Consider the following 6,140-nt stretch of genomic DNA (forward strand, 5'->3'; position numbering starts at 1 on the left):
TGAGAGAGAGCGAGAGAGAGATCATGAGCAGGGGGGAGGAGTAGAGGGAGAGGCAGACTCCCCACTGAGCAGGGAGCCCGATGCGGGACTCGATCCCAGGACCCTGGGGTCATGACCTGAGCCGAAGGCAGACGCTTAACGACTGAGCCACCCAGGCGCCCAATGGCGGCCATTTTAAAGAAGCAGAAACTAAGGGTAACTTATGGATGTCCCGGAACTGACCTAAGGTCACAGAGCTCCTGAAGTTCCAAATAAGGGCTCACTAAATGTCTTCTGGACCTATTGAGGGAGGGTTGTTTGACTTTTGCACTGAGCTCTTTCTCAGACGCTGTTTCCTCAAGTCTGTCAGGGATCAAGCCTCACAGTCACTGAGCAACCCTGGGGCCCATACAGAAAACGCCTTACTTCCCTGTGGCAAAACCCCCTAAAAGTCATATTTGTTAGCAGGCTCTTTTATCATGCAAATGGAAAGAATGACCCCTGGGCCCTGGGGCATAGCTCATATTTACAACAAGGGATTTTATTTCAGCAAACTCTCCTCCAACTTACACACTCAGGACCTTGCACCATCCCCCAGGCCCACACTTACAGAAAGACTCATTTTCTCAAGTGTTGTGTGAATTGCTAGGAACCATCCATCCAGTGCCAAACAAGCCTCAACCTTCGAGTTCTGGGTCCCATAGCGAAGGATATAAAATTTCATGTTGTCTCCAGCGATGGCAATTATGCTGAGATATATTTTTAATTGCCTACATGGGAAACTGTATTATGAAATCAGTGATTTGTTTACATTTTGTATTTTATTAACCACAAAATCACATATGCATATTTGAAAGCGAATCGCATGGACAAGGGTGAGATGCATCATGTGCCTTCCCTGGGGGGTCTGCTGAGTGGGCTGCCCCAGGTGGAGCTGAGTCCCCATTGCTGGGTTGTGCTCTGCTCCAAGCCCACCTGGGGATCCAGGGCTCACAAGGTGGAAACTGCTATTCCATCGATATCACCTTTCTATTCAGACGTACTTTCCTTGTTTGTAACTTCATAGTTGTCATCAGATGAAATCCCATGCAAGGACCCCCAACATATGATCCAAAAGTGGCTTTAAATTTAAGATGATATGTGGACACAAATGGAAGAAGAGAGAGAGGAGACACGCAGAGGAGGAAAAGGGACAGAAGGGCCGAGGAAAAGAAGGAGCCATGGTAGGAAGCAGATCTGGATTATAAAGTGTATGCAGGCTGTGCTTTCAGATGGACCGGTTTTGTGCTCATTAGCTGGCAACTTCAGTTCCTTGAGACTCAGTTTCTTCTTCTGGAGCTGATAATGAAGCCTCCTTATGGAGCTGTTGTGAGGTTAAAGGGGACAAATCTGTAAGAGTGCTCTCTAAGTTGGCAAGCCTGTTGCACATATTAATTCTTAGAAACCTTAATCTGAACAATCAGGGCCATCCAAGGCCATGCTGCTAATTGGCTGAATTGGGGCCCAAATAGGATGAAAACTCAATGCACCATTGTTCAGACATTCGTCTACTGGTGACGAGCCTATTTTCCCCTGTACTGAAGTTTGGATCTTAGAAGCTGGAGGGGGACTGAGGCGATCATCTGATTTCTCCTCTTCCCTCTCTCAGCAAAGTATTATTATCTCCACGCCTCGGAGGGAAGGAAAGGTAAGTACCCTTCCGAGCCCTACAGCCTGTGGGGGCTCCTCCTGCCACATATGGAAACACACTCTCGATTTACCAAAACAGCTTCAGGCTGAGTTCGTCTGGACGGAAACCTAGCAGTCTAATGACTTGTAAATGGGGACTTCCTCCTGGACAAGCCGGTTCATTTTACCTGCTTTCACTTTTCTGTTAGCTCCTCAACAATGGGTAATAGGACCTTAGACCATCAGCAAGACCCAGAAAATTCCCAGAAGCTGGAGCTCCTACACTCCTCTTAATGTAACAGTAATAATTCTCTTCTGCTCATTTCCCTGGTGAGGACTCAGAACTACTTTCCTGTGTGAAAAGAAGAACTATAAAACCAGGGCTTGGGAGGAAAATGGTTCCTACACAGCAATTTGTTTTGTATTTATACACTGGACTTGCCCCAGTGGACCATTTAACCAAAAAGAAAAACACATACCCTACCTCGCTGTGATAAAACAAACAAACAAGAAGTCACCTTTTATTTATTTATTTATTTATTTATTTGCTCATGACCCTGAGATCAAGACCTGAGCTGAGATCGAGTCGGACACTTAATTCACTGAGCCACCCAGGTGCCCCAAGAAGTCACCTATTAATAGGTACTACTAGGAGTCATCTTGTAAATAAACAACTGCTTTCTGAGCATGAGTGGTTTAAAAAAATTGAGAAAAGAAGTCACTGTTATGGGAAGGTTTTGAGTTGGGCATTCAACCCAAAGATTTAGAACTCTCTAGAAAGCCTGGTGGCAGGCAACACGATGTAACAAAACATCATAGAGTTTCAGAAGAAACTCATTGCCCTGCTCCCCCTCCTCCCCAACACACACACACACACACCTACACAGCCACTGAGCAATAACAGGCCACCGTGGAAAAAATTAATTGGTCTATCTGGGTCCTGGTTCCTTCATCTATAAAGTGAGGGTAATAATACTTATTTAGAAGCATTGTGTAAGAACCAGAGAGAAAGAAAGTGGTACTCAAAAGACATAATTAAATATAACTAACATTGAAGTTGGTAATAGAGAAGATTCCAAAGTAATGGGACAATTTATGGCATGGAACCTGCAAGCAAACAACAGGCCTCATCGCCACTGGAGATCTGTCTCCTGGTCCCGACTACACTTGAACCCCAGATCACAGTGAACCTGGCCAAAAGCATTTCAGTGGCTGTAGTAGTGGATGTGTGCACCTTCTTCCCTGGATCTTTTTCTTCCTCCTTACACCAATGGAGGACAGAAACCCTTTCTAGAGTTGGCAGAATGTTTAAGGAAGGCAACAAGGGATATGAAGTTGAATACAGAATAATGAAACGCTTCTAATGGAACCTGGAGAGACAGTGAAGGAGTCAGTGTAAGACAGGGAACCTCCTAGAACCACTGCAGAGCAGGATGTGGGAATGGCATCCCGATTTGGTCTTGCATATACTGGCTAGTTAAACCTTGCTTGGAGGAATAGTTAGGGGCACTTATCTTGGTTACTTTTACTGACCCTCATGCTAAGGCATCTGTAGATCCTATCAGGCATATCTAGATGGCAACTCATACAAGAAGACCACAAATCTCCCCATTATTGGCCAAGCACACCCATACCTCCTTGACTTTGACCACAACATTCGAAAGCTGAGGAATCTATAAGGCCAGCTAGAACTGGGAACATGAACTTGAGCTGGAGTAGTCGAGCAAGGTGGAAAAAAAACCTTGGCAGGGAGTAATTCCTGGGAACCAAGGAGGCACCAAACATGGAGGAAGGTATAACTCAGGTCACAGCCTCAGTGGTGGGAAACTGCAGTTCACAGAGTGGTGGGTAGCTGCTGGGTGTGTAACAGATGAGAGTGGGAGATGAGGTGGTTAACTGCTTGAATTCCAGCCCCATGAGTCTAAACTCCACGCTCCACGTATGGCCAAGAAAACTGCTCTGTATTCCTCCAGGGCTGCCATTCAGAGACCTCAATGGAAATGGATTGTTCTGGAGTTGTGGAGTCCACAGTCTGCGTGTCGGCATACGGTGGCATTCTCTACAATTTGTCCTGGATGTTGGCCACAAATTTTTGAGCTTAGCTATGGCTTGCTGTGAGAGCTGCTTCAGAAAGATGAAGGTCATCACATTTGGTAGATGTTAGCCCTGAAGTGATACAGTCGTTTTAGGAATTCTTTTCAAAAACCATTTATCTGATCAATAAACACAGCCCTTAGCTTAGGACTTCACACTTAGCAGGTACTTACTACCACATGCTTGCTGAATGAATGAACTAATGAGCACGGACGTAAAGGAGTGAGCAGTTAAGTTCATTGCAAAATGGAGAATGTTCTGGAAAGCATGCACAGCAGGCTAGTAAACTAAGGCGACTGGATTTGATCCAGTCTCGATGAAAGTGGGTGGGTTAAAATGTGCCTCCCTTCTCTAATTGCCACATATTTTATCATAGCTGCATATTATATGTAGCCATTCCTACCACTGTATATTTAACCACTCCCACACATCTTACTGATACTCTAAGCGTTTTATCTATTTTATCGATTATTACTATTTTTTAAAGATTTTATTTATTTATTTGAGAGAGAGAGAGCATACCAGAGGGAGCATGAGTAGCGGGGAGGGGCAGAGGGAGAGGGAGAAGCGGGGCCACCCAGGCATCCCTATCTATTATTATTATTATTAATCATTGCATGTTGGATTGCTCTGTATATGTGTATTCCAATCATAATAATAGTAGGAATAGTAATAGTAATAATAACTATTTCTACTACATGCAAGACATTGTGCTCGTTGCTTTATACACATCTTCCATAATTTTCATGTGTTAGGTAAAATTCAGATAATAATTTCACCTTAAAATTAAGATATTCTAAATTCATCCAAGATCGTATGGCTAAATAGTGAATGAATGAGAAGTCCCACCCAGATCTTCCTACTACTTGCTCTTCTTCAATCTGACCACGATTACTGTTAATAAGCATAAAAATATTGAAGGCACTTGGTATAATTATCTAATTTATCCTGCCTTGTAGTAGCTTCCAAAGGACATGAATCTGGCCTTTGAGAATGAGGAAGACTTAGCCATTGCATACTCTACATCAGAAGTAATAAATACACCATCAATCACGTAAGCATCAGTTCCACACCACTATCAGTTTATAATTTTCTTGATCTCTCTGGCTACAGGGCTCTCTCTTTCCTGGGAGGCTCGCTAGAATGTTCCTCCAGCGAGGGTTTTTCTAAAACCCCAATCGGACCCCGCCACTTCCCAGTTTAACTCCAGACTTGACCCTATATCTCCTCTACCAAGAAGAGCATGGTGTCTAGCTGGTCTTCCAACCCCTTCCCATTCTAATTCCAAGCTATTTGGGCAGCCGCAGGCCTGGCCACTGCTCCTAAACTGACGATCCTGGAGCCGTGGCAAGTTAACTAGAAATTTCAGAGGATCCCACTGCTTTGCTTTTGCACATTTTTCTTTCTGCCTGAAATGTCAACGAGGATCTCTTATTCATGTTATTTTATGGCTCATAGAATTTTTTCAAGGTCCACCAAGACAGGAAATGTATTTTTTTTAAATCATTGTATCTCCATACCCAGTGTCTGGCACATAGTAGGTTTCAGTAAATATTTGCTCTGGATTAATTCAAGTTAAAAAAAAAAAAAAAAAACACCACATTTTCTGGGAAAAGTCCCTGAAGTCCAGGAAAAGTTGCTTCTTCCTGTGTGCGCCCTTGATATTCTGATTGCCACATTGTTATGCAATGAAATGATGTATTTCCATGCCTTTCTCTGGGGCTAGACTCTGAGCTCCTGGGTGGCAGAGACTCATACGTGGGTCCTTAACAACCAGCGCAGGGCCTGGCTTATAGTAAGCCTGCATAGATTTCCTGGAATTGAAAATGTAATTCTAAAGCAATCACGTGAGCTGAGCAGGGCGGGTGTTATGCTTCTCATTTTACAGTTGAAGGAACAGGGACCCAGGGAGGAAAAAAGTCTTGACTCAATTTTCATTTAAAATCGGAGGCCCAGACGGGGCTGGGACAACGCCTCCCGACCCCTAGTTATAAAGCACTCTTGGTGGCCACTGAACAGAGGAGGCCAGTGTCTTTCTGATCCATCTGCAGAGGCTACTTCAGGCTGCTCCTGAGACCAGCACAAACACTTGAGTATCTTCAGGGGACAGAACTGGATTAAAGGACTCTGCTTAGCAGTAATGGTAATAGTCGGGGGGAACCTGTGAATTCCCCTGGGGCCAGGGACCAAGTCCTAGGCAGGTTTGCCAGCTCTAAGATGGTGAGAGGTGCCAGGACCCATGAGGCCACTTCTTGACCTTCTTTTCAAACTCTGGCCCTGTGGTGACCTGCTGTATAGTCAGTGTCCTCTCTGGCCAATTTCCCAGGAACTTCTTCCCACTAGAGTAACTCAGTTGTGCATAGTTATAAATAGGTCCCCTTTCTACTCAAAACAGTCCT

This window comes from Mirounga leonina, unplaced genomic scaffold (assembly GCF_011800145.1).
Source record: "Mirounga leonina isolate KUSES-001 unplaced genomic scaffold, KU_Mleo_1.0 Mir_125, whole genome shotgun sequence".
NCBI lineage: Eukaryota > Metazoa > Chordata > Mammalia > Carnivora > Phocidae > Mirounga > Mirounga leonina.